Raw genomic sequence first — 24102 nt, 5'->3', positions numbered from 1 at the left:
GGGTCATTCATAATGAGATTTGCTTCGTTAGGTTCTCAAAATTTTACCAGAAGTTAAAACTGAGATTTTGAATTCTCCGCTGTTTGTTCCTTCTACAGCTGAGGTTCTTATGAGATTTGCTGACGGGGGAAAGTTGATTCAGGGGGTGACACAAATCTTGCGAACTTTAAAGTAAAGCAAATCATTTTTTTTCTCTCCTCAGCTTCTTGTTTCCGAAAGCAGTTTAAGCAGCAATGTGCCTGCAGACAGGAATTTAAAAAAAGCAGTGGGAAAGAGGTTGCAAAAGTAAATGAAAAGCCTCTTAAAATGAAGGACAGCCCAAAAGCCAATACTATGCCTGACACCCTTAATGACCACCTGCCTATTCTTGCAATAAGACAACACACTTATGACCCAAAACATTGCTTTAACCATGCTCGCAATCAGTCCACCGTCAGCAAAGACACTTTTTATTACAAATGTAAAATGAAACTGTGAAGCTGTAAACGCAATCAACTTAGATGAAGTAGGAGCACTATTTAACTCAACATTTCAAAAAAATTACTAAAAGAGGTTGCATCCATAAGGACTAAAAGAATTGAATCAAACCCAGCTGCCTGGCTAACAAAGGAAACTAAATGGCTTAAGTGTGGTGAACCTGGGAAAAATCCAATGTTGAGGTGCAGTCAGCTTAGAAATGCTATTAAAGCCAAAATCCAACATGACAAAACCATCTAACTGAATAAATGAATGTTTAAAGTTAAACAGCAAATCAGAATAACCCCAAGATGTTGTGGTTCACCATCAACAAACTTCTGCATCTAGCTCACACTACCCAAACTATCCGCAAAACAGATGCTCCAGGAGAGGCAACTGTTCAGATGTTCTTCGTGTTTCACTGTTGCAGTCATTACATTTGGGTTATCTGCTTGCAGGTAGCCCTCAGCTGGCCTGATTATTAAAGTCTTGGGTCCTGCTTTGGTTGCTGTCTCATCTTCCATGACATCAGGTAGTCAGGGGTATAAAGCATGCAGCCGATGCCATTGCATCAGTCTTTCTTGCCGTGTGGTGTCCGAAGCAGTACCAGTTTGCTAGTGTTAGTTACCAATAGTTCTAGGACTGAATAAGGCACAAAACAGACAGCGAGGTACATCATGGTCTGAGCCTAAGCAAGGAATGCAGTATGAATTAAAATCTTTGAGGTATTTGCTTTCCACAAGAAATAAAATTGTTAACTTTTACTGACATTGACCAAATAAAAATCTGGACGCCGACACTGAAGAATCACTGCTCGTCCTGGTGATGAAATATGTTAGTTTATTGTAACTCCACACGATACAAAAGACAGGGTTTAGCGCTTTCAACTGTTGTACACAGTCTTCATCAGAACAACATACTGCTAGTATTCTACTGCTTAAATACTCTACTTTTTTGAACTTAATTGAATAATTGCTCTAGTTGCCGCCAAAAACTTTAAAGACATACTAGTCACAATAGTTGATCAAGGATATCTACAATTTACCCTTTACTATGTATAGGTAACACATACATTGACTACTAATACAAAATAACATAGGTTGTAAATTACCTACTCTAATACATCCTGCCGTTTATCATAGATCTCATAATATACATACTATTTAATAAAATAATATAATGAAATAAAATAATCCCCTACTATATTTAATATATAAGTCCATCTAAAACTATCAAACTATTGCATGTATATATATATATTGAATACTAAAATACTATTGTAAAAATCATAAAATAAAAGTTGATATTAAAATATCATATACAGTTACTAAACATAAAAGCAAAATGTTTCACTACCACTTTATACATATCCACAACATGCATATCTTCAGAATTGTTTAGTTGCATGTGATCAAATATACTAATAACAGAGTCACATCATCTTGTCTAAAATCCATTATGTAAATGTGCATAACTACATCTACGCATCCCTTAATACGTAGTGATTGTTTATTGTACACAAAATACAAGATACCTGATGCAAGATACATAATGTCAGGTGCTGTAGATGTATCAAACCTATACCTTTTCAAACTCACTTATAATAAGGCTAAAAATGGTTTTATACTGACAAAATCATTAAGACCAGGTTTGCGGGTGGAATCTGTCAGGATCTGCCATCTACTTTCTCTTGCTGCCAACTCCATTTTCCAATTCCCTCCAAGTGGTGTAATGAAAACCTGATCAATGATAGCAAATGTCTCCATGGACAAAGAAAAAAGATGGGATAAATTACCCAAATGTGTATATAAAACGGCGCCCAATATTAAACGACTGTTGGAGAGGGCTAGCCATAGAAAGGATGAAGTAGATACACATAAGGGAACCAAAAAATGTGGAAGGTGCAAACAATGCAAATATATTAACACAGCCAACACCATCAGGTTAGATGATATCAATCGAACGTTTATTAGATGTAAAACCGGGAATTGCTGTTCAAAAGGGGTAGTGTATATAGCCAATTGCACACAGTGCAATGCCCACTATATCGGTAAAACGGAAAGACAATTGAAGAAGCGTGTATATGAACACCTATACCGGATACAGAAAAGTGATAGTAAGAATGCATTATATAGGCACATTATGGAGCAAGGGACAGAACATGGTTTTACATTTGCTATCATTGATCAGGTTTTCATTACACCACTTGGAGGGAATTGGAAAATGGAGTTGGCAGCAAGAGAAAGTAGATGGCAGATCCTGACAGATTCCACCCACAAACCTGGTCTTAATGATTTTGTCAGTATAAAACCATTTTAGCCTTATTATAAGTGAGTTTGAAAAGGTATAGGTTTGATACATCTACAGCACCTGACATTATGTATCTTGCATCAGGTATCTTGTATTTTGTGTACAATAAACAATCACTACGTATTAAGGGATGCGAGATGTAGTTATGCACATTTACATAATGGATTTTAGACAAGATGATGTGACTCTGTTATTAGTATATTTGATCACATGCAACTAAACAATTCTGAAGATATGCATGTTGTGGATATGTATAAAGTGGTAGTGAAACATTTTGCTTTTATGTTTAGTAACTGTATATGATATTTTAATATCAACTTTTATTTTATGATTTTACAATAGTATTTTAGTATTCAGTATATATATATACATGCAATAGTTTGATAGTTTTAGATGGACTTATATATTAAATATAGTAGGGGATTATTTTATTAAATAGTATGTATATTATGAGATCTATGATAAACGCAGGATGTATTAGAGTAGGTAATTTACAACCTATGTTATTTTGTATTAGTAGTCAATGTATGTGTTACCTATACATAGTAAAGGGTAAATTGTAGATATCCTTGATCAACTATTGTGACTAGTATGTCTTTAAAGTTTTTGGCGGCAACTAGAGCAATTATTCAATTAAGTTCAAAAAAGTAGAGTATTTAAGCAGTAGAATACTAGCAGTATGTTGTTCTGATGAAGACTGTGTACAACAGTTGAAAGCGCTAAACCCTGTCTTTTGTATCGTGTGGAGTTACAATAAACTAACATATTTCATCACCAGGACGAGCAGTGATTCTTCAGTGTCGGCGTCCAGATTTTTATTTGGTTGGTGTTCGTTCATTATTTATTTTACTGACATTGGTTTAGAGCAAGAAAAAGGATCTCCAACGGGGTACAAGAAAAAGGATCTCCAACGGGGTACTTAGCTTTTTAGAAGACTTCGGTTCTGAAACTCAAAAAATGAAAATTTCAGGAGTCGGCAGACCGGCACTAGCAAACTGGTTCTGCTTTGGACACCACACGGCAAGAAAGACTGATGCAATGGCGTCGGCTGCATGCTTTATACCCCTGACGTCATGGAAGATGAGACCACAACCGACGCAGGACCCAAGACTTTGATAATCAGGCCGGCTGAGGGCTACCTGCAAGCAGATAACCCAAATGTAATGACTGCAACAGTGAATACACTCAAACATCTACATTTATGGTAAGTGTACACAACTGTACTTTTAACTCCTACTGTGTAAATTCTCTTGCCTGTCCCTTAAAACTAGTCTTTTACAATTAGTGTAACATTAGTGTAACACCTTCAGACCAACTGCTTATTCCCAACCTATTGTTAGAAAGCTAGTTAAAAAATTGAAACCCACAACTATTGCCCCCAGACAGTTTACCAGCTGAATACATGAAAATAGCTGCAGATGTTGATAAAACTGTCCATCATAGAAAGTTATGTTGCTACTTTGTGGAAAAAATCCTGTGTACTTCTCCTACATAAGGGTCTGGTTACAGACCCATAGCCTTCCCATCTCCTCTGTCTAAAATGCTTTGTGTATACAATCCTAAGTGCCTATCACTGTTATTGAAAACTCTATTTTCCCATGTGTAGCATGATTTTGTCCACATCACAACCACTACACTGCTAAACTTGTTACAGCAGTAAATCAAATCACGAACCGCAATAACGGCCTTAAAACTGAGAATTAAAAACACCACTGTTGAAAGCTGTAGTACTAAAAAAAGAAAAAACAGGAGTCAGCTTAGCACTTTCGTTCCAACCAGGAGTCTAGCGCTTTCATTCCTTTACTTCCAGAACTTCATCTGATGAAGTTCTGGAAGTAAAGGAACGAATACGCTAAACTGACAACTAGTTTTTCTTTTTTAGTACAATGGCTGTCAACAGTGATTTTATTTTTCAGTTTGAAGTTTTTCATGTTTTTGGTGTAGTGTTTTGTGGTTGGAACAATAGCAACCTTGTCTCTTCCATATTCCTTGATCTGTCCAAAATATTTGAGGTGTGACACCAAAATTTACTATGGAAGATGTCCTTTCTAAGCTTTGAGAAACAACCAGTATCATGCATTAACAGTTACCTGTCAAGCAGACAACAGGTTATGTGGCAAAACAACATATCTTCTTTTCTCCTAGTAACAGTGTTAGTCCTTCAAGGCTCACTATCAAGTCCACAGCTTTTTTTACTTCACTCATTAGTGACCTGCATTTAGCGACCAAACAAGCAACCATAATTTATCGTGGTTAAACTGTAACAGTACACCCAAGAAGTTCTCTGATAGATTGAAACTTGGCTGACTGACTCATAGCTCCTTCTGAACCTCCCCAAAATCCAAACTTTTTATTCATCCCTAAGCAAATATCTGACCAAACAAATCCTCCTCAATTTTATCATTCAACAAATTCAGAAATGGTAATCTGTGCCAAACTACTAGGGGTTACCACTGATGAAAGCCTAAAATTCGACTACCATGTAAAATAAGTGGTAGAGAAAGCCCATGAAAAATGGGAGCCCTCTGTAGAGACCAAACCCTACCTAACAGAACAGGCTAAGGTAAGCATTGACTCTTCCTCTTATCCCTACTGTCCAACACACAGGTGCTGTACTTGTCAGTTTACAGTCTGGTCAGCTCACTTGCATAACCAGTGCTACAATGAAATGGCAACATTTGCTGCCGACCATCATGTGACACATCACTACCTCGCAATAAAGATACTTCAGTGGATGGAATTAAAGCAGTATTAACCCGCTTACAGATTGTCACAGCAAGCAAGCTCATGTACGATCCAGACAAATGCCTAAAGCTAAGCAGTATTCTCCAACTCTGTAATACCAAAACATCACTGTACTTTTAAGAAGCTGTTAATAAATGTAATTAAATCAATCAATATTGCTGGAGACTCCTTGTACACACGCACTAAAAATTGAAATTCTGTACCTCTCACTCTCTCGCACCTTGAATTCCACACCTGTCTCTCTCAGAATTTGAAAAGTAAGACTCTTCCAATACATTTAAATATCACCCGAAAAATACTTGGCTATGATCTTGCACTTCTCTTGGGATAATCTAAATGCTGCCTCTTTCAATCTCTTTCCATGAACCTCTCTGCTCACTAAATGGCTGTCGTACTCCTGGTATAACCCACAGTCTGCTCTACTGCTCTTTGTACTTCCAAGTACCTAGAAAGTTAAATTTGAAATATTATTTTGTAGGCTGTGCGTTGGGCTGGCAACTCGGCACCGTAAAAATCTACTGCCAATCATTAGCGGACCGGAGTTCTGCTGTGGCGACCACTAACCGGGAAAAGCCAAAAGAGGCATTCTCTCAAACCTGTAATGAGAGTAGTCACAATAGACAAGATAATTCTGCTAAATTAAGGAAGAAATTCTTTTTAATCCTTCCCCACACTCCCCTGCTAGGGGTTTTTGAAAGGGTGGTTACAGAAGATGTATATAAACTTTGGGCTTAAAGAAAAAAGTTTTACAGTAGTCTTTCCCAAGAAGAACCAATACCGATGTGTCAGCGTAGGGAGGACCAGAACATGCATATTATGGTGCCTGACAAAAATGGGGGTATTGTTGTGTTTAAGGCAGTTGATTATTCCAACATCATGCAAAATCTGGATAATTGTACCCAGGTTTCCAAAAATCAGATTAATATTGCCAACAGTCAGGTTGATTCTTATCTAGAGGAGTATGTACTTGAACAACGTACTCATTTGGAAACCTTTGATTTCCTTAAAAATACACACCCCATTGTTCCTGTAATTTTTGGAATTCCCAAGATACACTAGTATTAGGGAGCCACCTTTCAGACCTATTGTTGCTGCTAGGGGGGTTTAAAACTCTTGCATTAGCGATACTGGTGGATAATATGGTTAAACCTGATACATTTTATTCAGTTTATTTTCTGCTGGTCTCCGTCCGATACGTGTTTTTTGTTTTGATAAACAGTGCATTTTAAACGTGTATTTCACCTTTTGTGGTTTACTTCCAAGTGCCTCCTATGTACATTGTCAGCCTCACAATTTACAAACTTTTTTCTTATTTTTCCTTTTTTTTTGCCATAAACGCAACATTGTAACAAATTCCATTGTATGTCAATCATATCCGTTTTAATTTTCTTCTCCTCAAATGTCACACTGTAGAACACTTTTATTCTACTGTTTACCATTTCTCTATCAAGTGGGAAAGGTGTTTATCAAACTGTGACTGGCTTACATTGACCTAAAAATTATTTATCCTTAATGTTTAAAAGATATTGTATATTGTTTTACTTAATACTCATTTTTTGTGGAGTTTTTTTCCCCAAGCCTTCTCTAAAAAGGGGCAGCTTGTCTACCCAATCAGACCATCCTGGTAAACAATGCAATAAATGATAATTTTAATGCTAATATCTGCCAAAGAATTTCTCCGGATGTTGGGATAGGTGGCTTAACAACAATTCATAGGTACTTTAGGTCAGTCTGGACTCTGTCAACACCCTTTATACTTTCAGATCCCTTTGCTGGGGTTTGTAAGGAAGTAGGGTCTGTGTTGGGTGGACCATTTATCACCAACTCCAGGCCTTACATTCTCCCTTCTCCTTTTCAGCCTGTTACAGTAGATGCTTCAGACTTTGCATAAGAGGGCTGTTTCTAAACGTGTGAAAGTGCAAGGTGTGTAGCACAAATAGGACAGACAAAAGCATATAATGTCAAAGCAGTGATGACAATAATGCATGCTTTGAAAGCCTTAAATCATCTCTGGTCTCTAGGATGTCTAAGTTTCTACAGACAACACCACAGTGGCATGGTAAATAAGATCTGGTACTCCTTTTCTGTTTATTATCCTCTTTGCAGACTTGCTGTGACAGCTAGTTTTGACTGTTCATACTTTATACATTCAGTCAAAGCAAAACATTATAGAAAACAAGTTAAACAGGACCAGGACAGACTCTTGCAAATGGAAACTGCATCTAGGGTTCTTCTACGAATTAATCCACCTGTGAGGAACATCTTTTTGCCTTATTTCAAAACCGAAAACGAATGACATTTTTTTACAGGACTCCTTGCAAACAGGTCTGGAAGACAGATGCCTTCTCATTCCCATAGATAGAAATGTTCCTTTATGCTTTTCCACTGGTATCTAGGGTTCTTCTTAAAATGTTGGTATACTCCACAGAGATGGTGGTGGTTGACTCCCTTTTGGCCCAGCCAGCAGTGGTTCTCCCTTTTACCACAAGCTTCTACATAGACTGGAATTGCTCATATAAGTTAGTTGTTAGGTACACCCCACCTGAAAACTCTTCAGTTGGTTGTCTACATTATAGAATTTTGATAACCTTGTAGACATTTATTTTTTTATTTATTTTATTTTATTTTACATTTGTTGACCGGGCTAGTCTAGCTGGATACATGTCCATTTTCAGTAGAGGCCCGGGAAGAAAAGCTCCAAGAAAGACATACAAAAAGAAATATAAAAGTCATAACAGATCAAACTAAAAAATACAATTGTAACAAAAACATAATTTATATATATATATATATATACGCAAATACAGTAGTCCGTGAGGATAACATTAGCAGTAAGCATCAATGGGTAATGTACAAGAGATGGTCAATATGCAGTATATACATAAATTTTATTTGCAATAATATGGTATTTTGCTGGTCTAGGGTAATATTACAAAGTTTCAGAGGAATTGTTAGTTTAAAAGGAAAAAAGTTAGGGTTAGTACAGGTGCATAGCCAGTGTGTCTTAAGAAATAGCTTTAGATTCTTTTTAGAGTGAAAGAGAAATTTGAGTTTTAAGTTCAGTGGGTAGTAAATTCCATTACTTTCCTACAGAGTTAGAGTACAGGGAGTCACCTGATGAGTTATTGGATCTTGAAGTGTTGATCAGCAATTTGTTTGAGGAGCGTTAAGTTATTGAGATTTATGTAGGGTGTAATGATGGTAGAGAGTATTGAAGTGTTGGCTGGTTGATGCAGGGTCTTGTGGACAATGGCAAGCTGGAGAAATTGAAGATGGTTAAGAAATTCTAGCCAGTCTAGTTGTTTTAGGTTCAGACAGTGATGAGTTCTGAAGGGAGAGCCTGTAGCAAATCTAGCAATATTATTATAGGATGTTGCCAGTTTGTTGAAGTTATTTTTTGAAAGGTTAGTGTATATAGGGGAAGCATAGAGTTGAGATTAAGTGGGTTCTGGCTATAGTGGTCCTAGCCACTGGTGTAAGAAAGGGCTTGATTCTGTAAAGGGATCCCAGTTTTTTGTTCACTGATTTTATTGTGCTGATTATATGACTGTCAAAGATGAGGTTGTTGTCTATTGTTATTCCTAAGAGTTTAGTGGTTGTGTCGGGAGAAATAACAGTACCATCATTAGATGTGAGTGTGAGATGAATAGGGGTGGAGTTTCGGGTTGGTGTGAAGAGTAACAATTTAATTTTTTGGGGGTTAAGGAGGAGGCAGCGGTTTGAGAACCATTGTTCTACAGTGTTGAAAGCTTTTTGGGTAAGAGATTTAAGTTCAGTTTGAGAGGTGGCTGTACAGATAATAGTCATCTGCATATTGAATGCAGGTGGTGTGTGGGATTGCTGATTGAAGGTCATTAATATAAATGGAAAATAGGAGTGGGCCTAATATGGAGCCCTGTGGAACACCGAGGGAAATAGGAAGGTTATTAGAGAGTTTATTTTGCCAGAGTACAGCCTGTTGCCGGTTTTCAAGGTAAGATTTGAACCAATTTATGGCTGGGGGATTAAGTGAAAAGGATTTCAGTATGTGTAGGAGGAGTTGGTGATTAACCATATCAAAGGCTTTAAATAAATCAATGAAGACTGCAGAGGAAAGAATATTATTGTTACGGTTTTTATTGATGCTGTCTGTGAAGGATAGAAGGGCAGTGGTGGTACTGTGGAAAGGTCTGAATCCACGTTTGACAGTTGGCAAGTAAGTTGTTATGGAGAAGGTGGTTTAGTAGTTGCTTATGGATGCATTTTTCCATTATTTTTGCAAGAGGAGATAGAGCTATAGGACGAAAGTTAGAATAGTCATTGGAGTGTCCCCCTTTATGTAGTGGGATAATATGGGAAATTTTCCAGATGGATGGGATAGATGTCCTTCATGGATGCATCTGCAGTCATAACAACTGGGTTGTCCTGTCGTCAGGCAGCCCTTCAGTCGGCCGGATTCCAAAGTCCGGGTCCGGCTTCGGCTGATGTCGCACTTCACCCGACGTCATCTCTGTTGGTCTTCGGGTATAAAGGCATCAGCCGACGCCATTTTCCTCCGTCTTTCTTGCCGCGTGGCGCCCGAAGCAGAAGCTGTTCGCAAGTGCCGGTCGGTCGGATCCAGAGATTACTTCTACCGAATACTACTTCGAAGACTTCTAAAGCTAAGTACCCCGTTGGGGACTCTTTCTTGCCTCAGCCGATGTCAGAAAAAGTTAATAATTGTTTAACCTGTGGGAAACAAATACCTCATAAGGATTTCCACTCTTACTGTCTGCCTTGTTTAGGCCCAGCCCACGACGTAGCAGCCTGTTCGGCCTGTGCTTCTTTCAACCCCCGAGCGTTTAGGCGTCGGTCGGAGTTTGCTGAACAGTTTTTCGGTTCTGATTTTGCGTATATTATGCCGTCGGATCCTCCGACTACCCAAACTACTAAAAAACGCAAAGATAAAGACCGACACTCGCGGTCCGCGGTTTCGGCCGAAACCATGGTTAAGCAAACATGAGTGTCTCGGTTTCGGCCGAAACCGAGAAAACTGATCAAAATACAGCAGAATCCATCACTACCACTGAGGCCCCTGCTACCTCTCTTGAATCGGCCTCAGAAATTTTATCCACTACGGTGGTTGCCACTGACTTATCAGACACCATTCCCTTGGATGTGTCTACCCCAGCACGTGGTGCTGCTAGGCCTCCAGCAGCCATGTCCATTAAGGCCTTTGCCAGGGCCAAAGCAGCCAAAACTACTAGAACAGTGCCTGCTAAACCCCCTACAACACGGCCCTCTTCTAGTTCACAAATGCTTACCCTTGCAGAAGATTTAATTTCATTAATTAGGGGATCTCAATCTCACCCAGACAGGGCCTCTCAGCCCCCAGAGAAGAGACCTAGGGCAGAGCCCCCCGAGCCTGTGTCCTCTGATGATTCTGCTGATGAATCAGACATAACAGACCAGCCAGAGGCTCCTTTCTCCAATTTTGAAGACTCAGATGCTGAAGAATCCATTCCAGCTGCCTCCCCACCAGAAGAATTTTCCTTTGGGGAAACCTTACATGCCATGCGAGAGCAGTTCCAATGGCAGCAGCAGGATTTCTCAGACTCCAGAAAAAGACTTAGAACCTTTCTGCACCTTCCACAACACAGGCCCTTAGCTGTACCTCCTGTGCTCTCTGTAGTGGATGATGCCTTCAATGATGTCTGCTCTGCACCAGATTGTTTACCTCCAGCCCCTGCTAAACCAGACAGATTTTACAGGGTACCAGACACTCATCACCACCTTTACAAGGCCCCACTTGCAGACCCCGAAACTATATCCCAGGGTCCCAAGGCAGTAGCCGCGACCACAGCTAAAAACCCTATTCCTTCTGAAAGGGAAGCCAGGTCTTTAGACAGATGGGGCAAAAAGGTTTACACTTCAGCTACTCTCTCAGCTAGAGCTTTAAACTGTCAGTTTCACATGATACAATACCAAGAGTTTATGCTTGATCAGTTAACAAAAAAGCTATCCTCTGATGAATCTATTGATAAGAAATATGTATTAGAAATGGTAAATAACATACAACAGGTTAGTAACCATTCCTTAAAATGTGGCTATGATGCACTGGAGGCTTCATTTAGATCAGCCATGACTGGCACAGTGATAAGAAGGCATGCATGGCTAAAGGAACAAGCCTTACCGGATCATGTTAAAGCTAAGTTACTAGATGCTCCTATGGATAAGACCAGCTTGTTTGGTACACCTGCCCAGCAGGTAATGAAGAAAATGGAAGAAAAGGCAAAATCTGTTCAAGCGGTTAAAGATTTCTTGCAGGTCCAACCCCAAGGTTTAGCAGGAACTGGCCTGCCAAAAATTGGTCCTTTCCTGACTCCACAAGATCCCAAAGGGGCAGGAATAGACGTTCCAGTGGCAGAAACCAATCCAGAGGAGGTGCCTACAGAGGACGACAGTGGCAAGGTAACAACCGAGGCACAGACACAACCACTGCCACTACAACAACACAGCCACAGTGACTTAACTCTAAATCCGCCTACCAGGGAACAAATAGCAGCTCCATTAGGCGGCAAATGATCCTTATTTTCAAAGAACTGGCACTATATCACAAAAGACAAGTGGATTTTACAAACCATAGATCAAGGTTACCGGTTCCACTTCCACACTTTACCAGTCAAAGAGGAATGCCAAATCTACCTCCAAATCAAAAAACAGAGGCTCTACAACAGATAATGCAGTTAGCAAACATGAGAGCTGTGGAAAGAGTGCCAACAACAGAACAAGGAAAGGGATTTTACTCAAGACTATTCCTAGTTCCAAGAAAGGAAAAAAGTTGGAGACCTATTCTCGACCTGTCCACCTTAAATGCATACATCATTGTCCCAAAATTCAAAATGCTGACCCTACAGCAACTTCTTCCCATGCTGGGCAAGGAGTGTTGGCTGGTAACTCTAGATCTCAAGGAGGCATACCTGCACGTCCCCATTCGACCAATCTGCAGAAGATACCTCAGATTTCTTGCAGGATCAGAGCATTATCAATTCTCAGCATTGCCCTTTGGCTTATCTACTGCGCCCAGAGTATTCACAAAATGCCTGGCATCAGTAATCGCCCACTGCAGACTACAGGGAATTCAAATTTACCCATACCTGGACGACTGCCTGCTACAAGGGGACAACAAAAGCAAGCTGACAACAGATTTACAAAGGGTCATTTACTTGCTACAAGCACTGGGATACACAGTCAATTTACAAAAATCAAGGCTGATACCATCCCAGACAAGGACATTCTTGGGCGCGGAATTGGACACAGTAAAACAAATGGCTTTCCTAACTGCAGAAAAACAAAGAGAACTCCCTCTTTACTTCTTGGCACTAACAAAACAGAACAAGTTAACAGCAAGAAAAGTACTGCAGGCCTTGGGCTTCATGGCATCATGCATAATCTTGGTCCCACTTGCCAGACTACATATGAGAAAACTACAGTGGTACCTAAAGAATTTATGGTCCCAACACAGGCACAGCCTAGAAACAGAAATTCCACTAATTCCATGCTTAAAACAGGAGTTCCTATGGTGGGCTCAAGCATGCCAGTCAAACCCAGGGCTACCCTTTCGCAGATGTCAAGCAAGCCAGACCATCACAACAGACGCTTCAGACCTAGGATGGGGGGCCCACATGCTGGAAAATGCGTGCAAGGATTGTGGACGCAGGATCAACTTCACCTGCACATCAACCTAAAAGAAATGCTGGCAGTCAAACTGGCAATCCAAAACTTCAGAGCATTTCTCAAGGAGGGCCAGTTAATGATAAGGACAGACAACACCACAGTCATGTGGTACATCAACAAACAGGGAGGCACTCATTCATACCCCCTATGCAGAATGACTCTGGAGCTGTGGAACCTGGCACTCAGCTTCAACATCCAGTTACAGGCAATATTTGTACCGGGAAAAGAAAATACTCTAGCAGACATACTAAGCAGAACCACATCGGATGCCCACGAATGGATGCTACATCCGGACATCTTCAAGACCATCTCAAAGAAATGGGGAATGCCTCAGATAGATCTATTTGCTTCCCCTCTCAATCACCAGCTCAAAAAGTTCTGCACAAGGACATTCCACCCATTAGCATGGAAGGTGGATTCGCTCTCCTTCAGCTGGAAAGGCCTAACAGCATATGCATTCCCACCTCTTCCCTTGATACACAAGGTATTACTAAAAATCAAGGAAGAACGTCCAAGGATAATCCTAATAGCTCCAAACTGGCCAAGACAACACTGGTACCCACTGCTGAGGAGCATGTCTCAGAACAATATGTGGCCAATACCCCTGATGCCTTTGATGTTAACTCAGAACAACTACAGCATCATGCATCCAAACCTAAAAACGTTGCAACTGACTGCATGGAACATCACATAGCAGCAGCTAATCCAGAACTTTCACAAAGAGTTAAAGACATTATTCTTGAAGCCCGCAGACCTTCAACAGGAAGGAACTATGCAGGAAAATGGAAAAGGTTTGTCATTTGGAGTACTGAAAGAGGAAAAGATGTGTCAAACATAGATATGCCTAACATTCTGGAGTATCTGGCAGAACTTCTACATTCAGGTCTGTCCTACTCCTCCATCAAGATACATGCATCAGCTATTTCAGCAGAATACAGCTTTGATCCACCTGTTTTTTCACACCCATTACTCAGACAGTTCCTCAGAGGAATCAAGAATGTTAAACCTCCAAGGAAACCACCATTACCAGCTTGGGACTTGAACTTTGTGCTAGAAAAGTTGACACTATCACCTTTTGAGCCAGCAGCAACAGCAGACCTACAGCATCTATCATGGAAAACCGCCTTCCTACTGGCAATAACCTCAGCCAGGAGGGTTTCTGAACTCCAGGCCCTAATGGCAGTACAACCCTTCCTAATCTTCCATCAAGATAGTGTCCATGAGGACCAATCCTACATTTATGCCTAAGGTGGTATCCAGAGTGTCTTTAAACCAGGCAATCCACCTACCTACCTTCTTTCCCAACCCACAAAACAGAGGGGAAAGAATACTGCATACCTTGGATGTACATAGACAGCTACGCTACTACCTGGACAGAACAAAAAGTAGCAGAAAAACTGATCAGCTTTTTGTAGCCTATGCAACAGGAAGGGAAGGAAAAGCTATTTCCAAACAGACCATCTCCAAATGGATAGGAAATTGCATACTGTTCTGTTACTCCTTCCATGGAAAACCAATTCCACAGAACATAAGACCTCATTCTACAAGGGCAACAGCCACTACCACAGCCTTTTTACAAGGAGTGGCAACCAAAGACATTATTGAGGCGGCTACTTGGACCTCCGTGCATACATTTGCCAAGCATTATAATTTGCCTCTATATTCCAGATCCCGAGCAGGGTTTGCCACTGCTGTACTGCAAGGGATCCTAAACACACCATAATCTAGTTTCTTCCTCCTTCCCTAGTTGGCTATGGTATTCTACCCAGTTGTTATGACTGCAGATGCATCCATGAAGGACATAGTACAGTTTTGTACCTACCATAAATGTAGATGTCCGAACTGGATAGCATCTGCAGTCAGGATTACCCTCCCTCCTTCCCCTCTGTGGTACTCCTAGGGTGTTTACCCTCCTAATAGCTAGCTGGTGGGGGGAGTCTTTTATGGTGTATTTGTTGTATATATGTACATACATGCTTATTTTTTGTGTTTACCACTATCTCTTTGGAAACATTGGCATTTATCCAAAATTTTTAGCCTTCAAGAGGGCTACTGGCATCTGGGGCAAGAAACATTGAGGAAAATGGCGTCGGCTGATGCCTTTATACCCGAAGACCAACAGAGATGACGTCGGGTGAAGTGCGACATCAGCCGAAGCCGGACCCGGACTTTGGAATCCGGCCGACTGAAGGGCTGCCTGACGACAGGACAACCCAGTTGTTATGACTGCAGATGCTATCCAGTTCGGACATCTACATTTACGGTAGGTACAAAACTGTACTTTCCTTCACTTATGGTTCTGTTGATCAGAATGGAAATGGGTAAGCAATGGCTTTAGCTCCTTTTTGTAGGAATTCTGCTGGGAGTTGGTCTGCTGAGGGGGTGGTAGGTTTTAGTCTTTGGAGAAGGGAGCAAATGAAGAAAGTAGGTACTGGTTGTATATGAAATGGTGAGGGTGGGATAGTGGTAGAAGTAGGCAGATTTGAGATATCAGGAGATAAATGGCTAGCAAGATTTTGGAAAGCGCCTTTGAAGAAAGAATTGAAGGCATTAGCAGTTTGAAAGGGATTGTCAGGGTTAGAGCCAAGTGGGTTGGGAGTGATTGGCCTGGGTATAGAAGTTTATTAATGCTAGTCCAAAACTTTTGTGGTTCCTTGTGGTAGGTTTGCTGTATTTGAAGGTAAAAGTTCTTTTTGTCTAACAGGATGGCTTTTTTTGTATTATTTCTGTGTTGTCTAAAGGTTTGATGATCTGAAGAATTTTTAGTAGAACGCCTTTTTGCCCAGGATTTGTTTCTAAGAAGGATTTTTTGCCTAGTATTATTAGTGAGCCAAGGGGCTGGTTCTGTTTTATTTCTAACAGAGCATGATGAGACGTGATGGTCCAGGATGGCTAGGAATGTACAACTGAAGTAATCTACTGCTTCATTGATTGGGAGAGTTTTTAATGGTGACCAATTACATTGTTTGAGCTCAGTTTGGAAAAGTTCCGGGTTAAATTGCTTTTTGGTGCGTACTGTTCTGTATGAGAAAGGGAAAGTTAGGTTGGTTTTATGTCTAATAATATAGGTTAGTGAATGGTCACTTAGGTCATCTGGGAGGATTCCTGCTTTGTACGCTTGATGGGGACTATTAGTAAGTATCCAGTCCAAGGTATTTTCTTTGTTGTTGGGTCTATTAGTTCTGGTAGGGGAGTTAATAGTTTGTGAGAAGCCATAAAGGTTGATATGGGTAGTTGGGTGTGTAGTACTACAGGTCTTCCAGTCTATATTAGTCTCCTAGGACTATGGTTTCTTCTGAGAAATTTATGGAAAGCCAGTTAAGGATATTCTCGAGTGTACTGATATTATTTCCTGGAGGAAGGTATATACAGATAATATTTATAGCCTTATGTGTGTTGATTTGAAATTTAGAGATAAGTATTTCAGCACTATTGTCTGAAGGTGGGTAAGATTTACAGTGCTAACTTGTAGCTCTGCTTTATAGAGGATTGCTACCCCTCCTCCCTTTTTGGCTGTGCGGTCTAGTCTAATGATATTGTAGCCTGGTGGAGTGACTTCATTGTCCTTAACAGTAGGTTTTAGCCAGGTTTCAGATAGGCATAAGATGTCAAATAGGTGGACATCAAAAAAGGCATGAAGTTGAGTAATTTTATTGCAAATGCTGCATATATTGAGGTGAGCTATAGAGAGTGAGTTAGAAGGTTTGGTAGGTGTTAGGGTACTAGTTTTATTTGGGTTGCCGTTTGGAGTGTTAAGGTTATAGTTTGGGCCAGGGTTAGGGTGAATGTCCCCATCTAGTAGGGAGTGGAGGAGTGTTGTGTGTTTAAGGTTGAGAGGCTTACAATAATAGGCTATTAATTTTTTAGCATTTCGGTTAGTATACTTAATGTGAGCTAGTCTATGATATTTGGCTAGTAGGTAGCTGGGTTTGGATGTAAAGTTAAGAAGGTTTGGATAGATAGTTAATGGTGGTGTGGAAGTATATTTGGATGGGAAAAGAAGAGTAGAGTATAGTGGTTGTTCATAGGAGGTTAAGAGATGGGCAGTGGTTAGAAGAGGTAAGAGAGAGAGTAAGAAAAATACTTGTAATTGGTGTGGGATAGTTGAAGTAGGCATTATATCAGTTTGAGAAGTGGGAGAAAAATGGGTGGTAGAATTTTCTGAGCAGGTTAGGATAGTTGTCAATAGGTAGGGTGTTGTAACCCTGTACACCACGCTATGTAGGCTTAAGCGCTTACGGTGTAGAAAGCTTTACTAGAGTGGTAAAATGAATTTTGGACATAGAAAAGCATCGAGTTATCAACATGATGCTATATAGTCATAATTAAAGGTATAAGAATGCTTGAATTAACTTTTTACATAGAGTAGGTGTAGATGTAATAGATAAATTGAGTCTATACAGTGTAGTTTGTTATTACATTCATGGCAATAGAGCCGGTTGCAACAGTTTCGCATACACAACGCTAACTCAATGTAAGCTTATCCTGTGCAGCTGGGTTGTGTTTCAGGGGTTAAAGCAGCTCAATACTTAAAAGTCTTTATGATTATCAGCACCACGCTTGATAAGTTTGATCGAGCATTGTTTCAATGGTTATACAAGCTTTACACCTAGTATGAGCATTAATACATTGAATACGCTACTGTAAGTTTCACTTGCATTGCATATAAGCAGTAACAGATTGAATTCGCTGATTTAAGATTCACAAGCACAACGCTAACTAAATATGAGCGTATACGATGCAGCAGAGTAATATTTCAGAGGTTAAAGCACCTCAGTATGTAGAATTCATTATGATTATCAGCACGATACTTGATGAGCCTGAGTAAGCATTGCTTCAATGGTTAGATAAGCTTTACACTTAGTTTCAGCATTAATACATTAAATTCACTGATGTAAGCATTACTTCATTAGATATGTACGTTCAGTACTTAGTATAAGCATTAATACATAGATTAAAAGAAACTCTGCACATTATATAGGACAGTGAATGATATCAGGTCACTTCCACGACTGTATAACCATTTGTTAGTGAGTCACTTGCACAACGCTATGTAGGCTATTCGTGTGCAGTGAAAGTGTAGACCACAAGCATGTTTTTACACAGTTAACATATAAAAAAGGTTAAAGCAAGTAGTCGGATCATAATAAACAATCTTCGCAAATGCATGAAAAGCATGAAACCACTTACTGTAGGACAAGCACCGGAGCAGGGCACGCATCAGCCAGGTACAGGTGGGAGAAGAAAGCTGGCGACCCCTAGTACGGGGTATATTTATAAGGTGAGGGAGGACGTTGGGGCAGTGGGGGAGGGGAGTAAACCATAAAGCAGGTGTGGGGCAGAAGCCATGAGATAAGCAGCTATAGGTCTGATAGAAGGTGGGAAGGGTTTGGTTATGGGGAGGAGAGTAGAGTTGTAGGTAGACTAGGTAGGGAACAGTAAGAACAGTTAGAAAAGAAAAAAAAGCAAGGATTAGGGGAAGGTAGAGTACCGTATTAATAAAGAGGACAGAGGGAAGTGTGGAGAGTTTAAAGAGAAGAAAGACAGCAGGATACAAGAGACACGAGAGTAGATTGTCAAGGATGACAGTCAGTGAAGTATGAAATTCTGCGGGTAAATCTGAAGGTAAGAGAATATAGAGGAATGTTGAGGGGCTGTCAAGAATAGAGGTAGATTATATGAGTAGAGTGTGACTAGAGATAGTTTAGGTCGAGGGAGAGATGGTAAAACAGTGAGTCAGAAGAAAACTGGGAAGAGAGTTAGGGAGATATGGATAAGCAATTGAGAAAAAACTAATATTCAGAAGCTAATATAGAGGCACCACCTAGTGGTCAGATACTTTAATGCAGTAAAATAGGTCTCCTAAAGGGGATGTCAGGCCAGGGAGGAGGGGGAGATGAAACAAGTTAGAGATAGAGGGAATGAGCTAGAGGTACGGTTTATTTCAAATGTTAAATATGGGGGGGGGGGGGGTTGGTTGCTGGTTAACCTGACTGTGAGGCTTGCCTACCTAGCAGTATGTATAACAACTTATTATTACTACAGTTTACTAGAAGCTATAACAATACTTCATAGGCTTCATAGGTTAGTACTAGGCTAACTGCCCTTGCGAGCCATTGTAAGCCTAGCCAATTATCCCTTGTGAGACTCGAACCCTGCACCTTGTGTTTGTAAGGCAAACACCTTAACCATTAGGCCACCCTCCCAACCCTTTCACTGTCTCTTATCAAGGTAAGGTTTCCCAAGGAGCTGGTAGGTTAAATCTTAATTTTGACTATTTTCCTTGGGCGTCCAGCTGGGAGGATTCAGGTGAACTAGTACAGGGAGGTACAGGAACAGATGGTGTAGGACAAGCACCGGAGCAGGGTGCGCAGCAGCCAGGTACAGGTGGGAGAAGAAAGACATCATTTTTCTGATGACATGCTGCATATACTGAAGGAGGTTAAAAACCTTCTACTAGGCAATCATGTATGTGTAAGTGTAAAATCTTTTCTGGTTGTTGCTATTCCAAGAACTAGGGCCCCTTTCAAGGCTTGATGGTCTCTGCTTCTTTATTTCTTAAGTTGCTTTCGTCTGGCATTTCTTACACTTTTATGTAAATATTCATCTGTCTGCTATTTCTGCTAATCTTCCCTTGGATTCCCCCTTTCTCCTTGGCATCCCGTTAAGGGGTTTTACATATTCATCCACCTAGAAAACGGGCAGTTCTACCTTGGGATCTTAATTTTTACTTAAAGCTAATTCTTCTGCTTGAACCAGCTCATCAGGCTGATTGGAGGTTCTTAACATGGAAATCTGTTCTGCTCATTGCTCTGACTTTTGCAAAAAGGCTATTTGAGTTACAAGCTCTAATGGTGAGTCGGTCCTACCTTATTTTTCACAGGAAACAAGATTTCTTTGAGAACAAATACTCCCCTTATGTCTTAAGTGGTTCGAGAGTTTACATACCTCTAAACTATTTAACTCCCGGTTTTCTGTCCAAAACCAAAAAACAAGGGAGAATTCTTCATGCCTGTCCACAGGCAGCTCAGATACTACTTGGACTGAACAGTATTAGCGAAAGCTGATCAGCTGTTTGTCCTTTTCTCATATCTTCCTAGTAGATGGATTTGTATTTTATATCTCATGTGATAAACATCTGTATGTATTTGTTGCAAGTATGTTGTATGTGCTGTTCATTAAGCTGAGCCTATGGCTAAAAGGTGTCAACAGACCTACCTGGTTATCGGATATTGAAATACAAGTAAGTAAATCCATATTGTGGATAGGAAATAGATTTCTAAATGCTTGTGTGTATAAGGGGATATAATTCAGAGCACTATGTGATGGCTTGAGTAGTAAATAATTTGCAGGTCTGCACTTTTTACAGTTGTGTAGAAAGAGTATAAGTAAGTATTTTTCCCCAAAGTGTGTTTTTAAGGGAGCAGGTTACTGCTAGCTGGTCATGTTTTACTAAGGAGGTGGTCACATTGTGGGTACACTGAACAGGCATGGAGCAAAGAAACCCAGCATTAATAAACCCGAGGAACCCTTAGGCATTTTTACTAGTCATATAGCTATGTTAGTTTATTTTGGGGTAGTTGGTCACCTTTAATAAAAAGTATGTACTTGATTTGGAGAGTTGTAAACAAGAAGCATCCTTACTGAATTATCACTTACAACATAGACAATCGTACATATATGTAAATGAAAACAAACCACAGTGACATTTTCATTCGCAGACCATTATACATCACATATAATCTTCTGTCCAGTCAGTCAATCCAACATTACATAGCTCATTCAATTCCTTCCTTCCCTTAAACCTTTCTCCAAAACATTATTCTGCATCTGTTCTTCCCACAATTCCCATTTTTCTATGTAATTTGCTTCTATCCTGTACTAAAGATCCCACTTCCAGTTCTTTTGTTTACTATATTCATCACTTCTAATATAGTTGGTTTAGACTTAGATTTCCATTTTCTAGAAATTGCTTTGTTTGGCAGCCATCAGAATTAAACTCAGCAAGGCCTTACTATGTCTAGGCAGTACCGATTCCATATCACAACTCAAATATAATTTCCTTAGTTACACTCATTTGCTTACCCAGTATTTCTGACAGAGTAGTCTATAGGGACTTTTTAAAGACTGCCAATTCATTACACTCCCAAAACATATATTCACAGTTATTTCTTTGTTCCTCGTTACACCTCCAACGTTTGTAATCTGAGCTGAACAACTTTGGAGTCTGCTTGGGGTATAAAATACATGTGTAAATGCTTCTAGACTTTGTTGCTTCTTGGGGAGCCATCCATATGTCTCCCCGTTTTCATTTGTGAATTGCTGAGCCATTTTCTCTTCCCAGTCCTTTCTAACCTCCTCCTGTAGTTTATCATGCAGTATTTTATATGCCCTACTAATTATCCCCACCCCCTTTTTTTTTTGTTTTACAGCTGCTTCTGTTCTAGATTCTACTAAAAACTCTACCAGTGCTGGTCTTTCACTTAAGACCCCCCCCCCTGTTCCTTTCTCTTTGCCTATATTCTAATGCCATTCCTTAGTATGGAAAGCAGTCTCTAGCCAGCAGTCCAAATGTATTTTTGGCTTCTTCCCATTTATTACCTTTCCATGTCTGATTACTTGCTCAGAATACCTTGGTTCCTTTGCCAGTTTTCTTCAGCCCTCTCATGCTTGTTCTCTGTACCCCAATTGCAGTTATTCCTGTTGGCAGAATCTCCTTTCTCCATTCCTGTGTTGGTTAATTGTTAAAACGCTTTCTGCTACTTAATGAATGTAATGTTCTTTATGGTTATAGTTATAAAAATCTGCATCCAAAATCCCAGTCTTTCCTTATTTCTTGCTCCCCCCCCCCTCCATTTCGTCATCTTCATCCCTTCCCACGTATATAGCTTTCTGCTTGTGCTACAGAGCCTTCACTGTGTAGCTCTGAAATACTCCTTCAAATCAAGTAATCCCAAACCACCTTGTCTACGGGAAGGCTCAGCTTATCCCCACTTGACTCTTGCCCTCTTCCTTCCTAGATAAACTCCTTCAGCTGTGTTATCCACATCTCCTCTTGGTGATAAAAATATGCCTGACATGTGTATAAGTAAAGGGACTAAAAACATTTTCAGTGCTTGTATCTTGCTGTCCATATGCATAAATCAGAGCTTCCAGTTTTTCAGTTTTTGTGTTGACTTTTGTTTAGTCTCTTCCCATGTATCCTTAGCTGTTGTAACAGAATCTTTTTTAACCTATATTCCTAAGTACTTCATTTTATCATGTTCCAGTAAGTGTGGGTATTACTGAACCAGTTTGTGTGTCTGTACATAGTTTACAGCTATTGCCTATGTTTTTTATTTAATTTTCTGTCCGGAGAAGACTTGAAACGTCCCAGAATGATTCACAGTACTGAAGCATCATTTTCTTTTTTTTTTTCAGATGTAAAATATCGTCTGCAAATAAAGCCGATTTTTCCTGGTTACCATACCAGTTATGTCATTGTGTCCTGTACTTGGTTTTATATACAGTGGTTCTAAATATAATGCAAATAAAGGGGAAAGAGGACACCCCTGCCTGGTTCCACTATTCAAACAGAAGTTATCAGAAAGGGCCCTGCTTTCCACTCCGATCCCTCGTATATCCTCCTAGTTAACTTTATTGTGTGAGGGAATGCATATGCTTCCATTACCCTACTCATAAAATCCCAGCTTACTCTGAATGCTTTTACTGTATGAAGACCCACCAGCAACAGCGCTGTTAATGTTGTCATATGATTGTCTTCTCTCCACAAAACCACATTAATCCATATCTATCAATTTTGGCATTACCTTTGCCTTTCTTTTAGTTATTATAGACATAAACACTTTATAGTCATGGTTTAGATCAAAGATGGGCCTATATAAAGCTGATTGTGATGGTTCGTTACCATCTTTAGGTATTACAGCCACCTCCACTTTTTTCAAGGACTTTGGTGGTGCTTCTCCTTTTAAAATATTGTTAAACAAAACCTTCTAAGCATGTCACTTTCTTCCCATCTAGCTTACAAATTTCCACAGAAATACCATGTATTTCTTTAGAGTTTCTTGTAGATTGGTTATACATCACCATTTTATCTCATCTCCTCCTATCCTGTTAATTGAGCCTCATCTACCTCTAACCTTGACATATTTAATTCTTGCATAAACATTTCCATTTGTCTTTTTTCTTTATTTCCACATTTCTCTGCTTTATACAGACGTTTTCATACAATTTCTGAAGTATTTATAATACCACTACAGGATCGCTAGTTATTTTCTGTGTTATAGGTTCCCTAAGCTTGGCAACAGCCCTTTCTACTCTGGTTGCCAGAGTCATTATGCTAACAGCTTTTGTGATTTGGAGTTATCAAACAGCAGTTGCTTAACATCTGTCTTTCTAAACTCATCCATATTATCCAGGTACTCCGTTATTTTCTCGTTAGCACTCTTATATCTTGTCCTGTGAGATTCCCCTTATTCTACAATACTTTAACCTGTGTCAGCCCCTTGAAATAATTCTTGTTACTTAACAGATCTCCTTCTATTTCTGCTCTATTTTCTGAAGAAATTCTTATCTTCCCTAACAACTCCTGAATAATTTCCACTACCCATTCCTTATATTCCTCTGTTTAACAGACAGGGAATCATCAGTGTCTCATTTTTATTTCATTAGCCTGCATTTTTATTTGCAGTATTGGAGCATGATCTGAAATAGTTATTGGATGTGTTGAAGTTTCCAGTTAAATACATTTGTTCCTGTGAAATGTAATTTCTACCTAGCCTAGTTATTGTACCTTGGGGAACAATATGTAAATCCTTCTGAGCTCCTACTACCGAATTTCTATTTTCCATACCAAATATTTTCATAAATTTCTTCAAACGTCTACCCTCTTTTGTT

At 39.8% G+C, this 24102-nt stretch overlaps 1 protein-coding gene across 1 annotated transcript in view; it reads left to right on the top strand.

Moving 5' to 3' along the window:
* The window catches only part of NUP214 (nucleoporin 214), a 3229616-nt gene that overhangs the window by 429561 nt on the left and 2775953 nt on the right, over window positions 1-24102 (top strand). The window lies entirely within an intron of this gene.

This window comes from Protopterus annectens, chromosome 16.part0 (genome assembly GCF_019279795.1).
Source record: "Protopterus annectens isolate FY-2018-M chromosome 16.part0, PAN1.0, whole genome shotgun sequence".
Classification (NCBI taxonomy): Eukaryota; Metazoa; Chordata; order Ceratodontiformes; family Protopteridae; genus Protopterus; species Protopterus annectens.
This window is presented reverse-complemented; position numbering and strand designations above follow the sequence as displayed.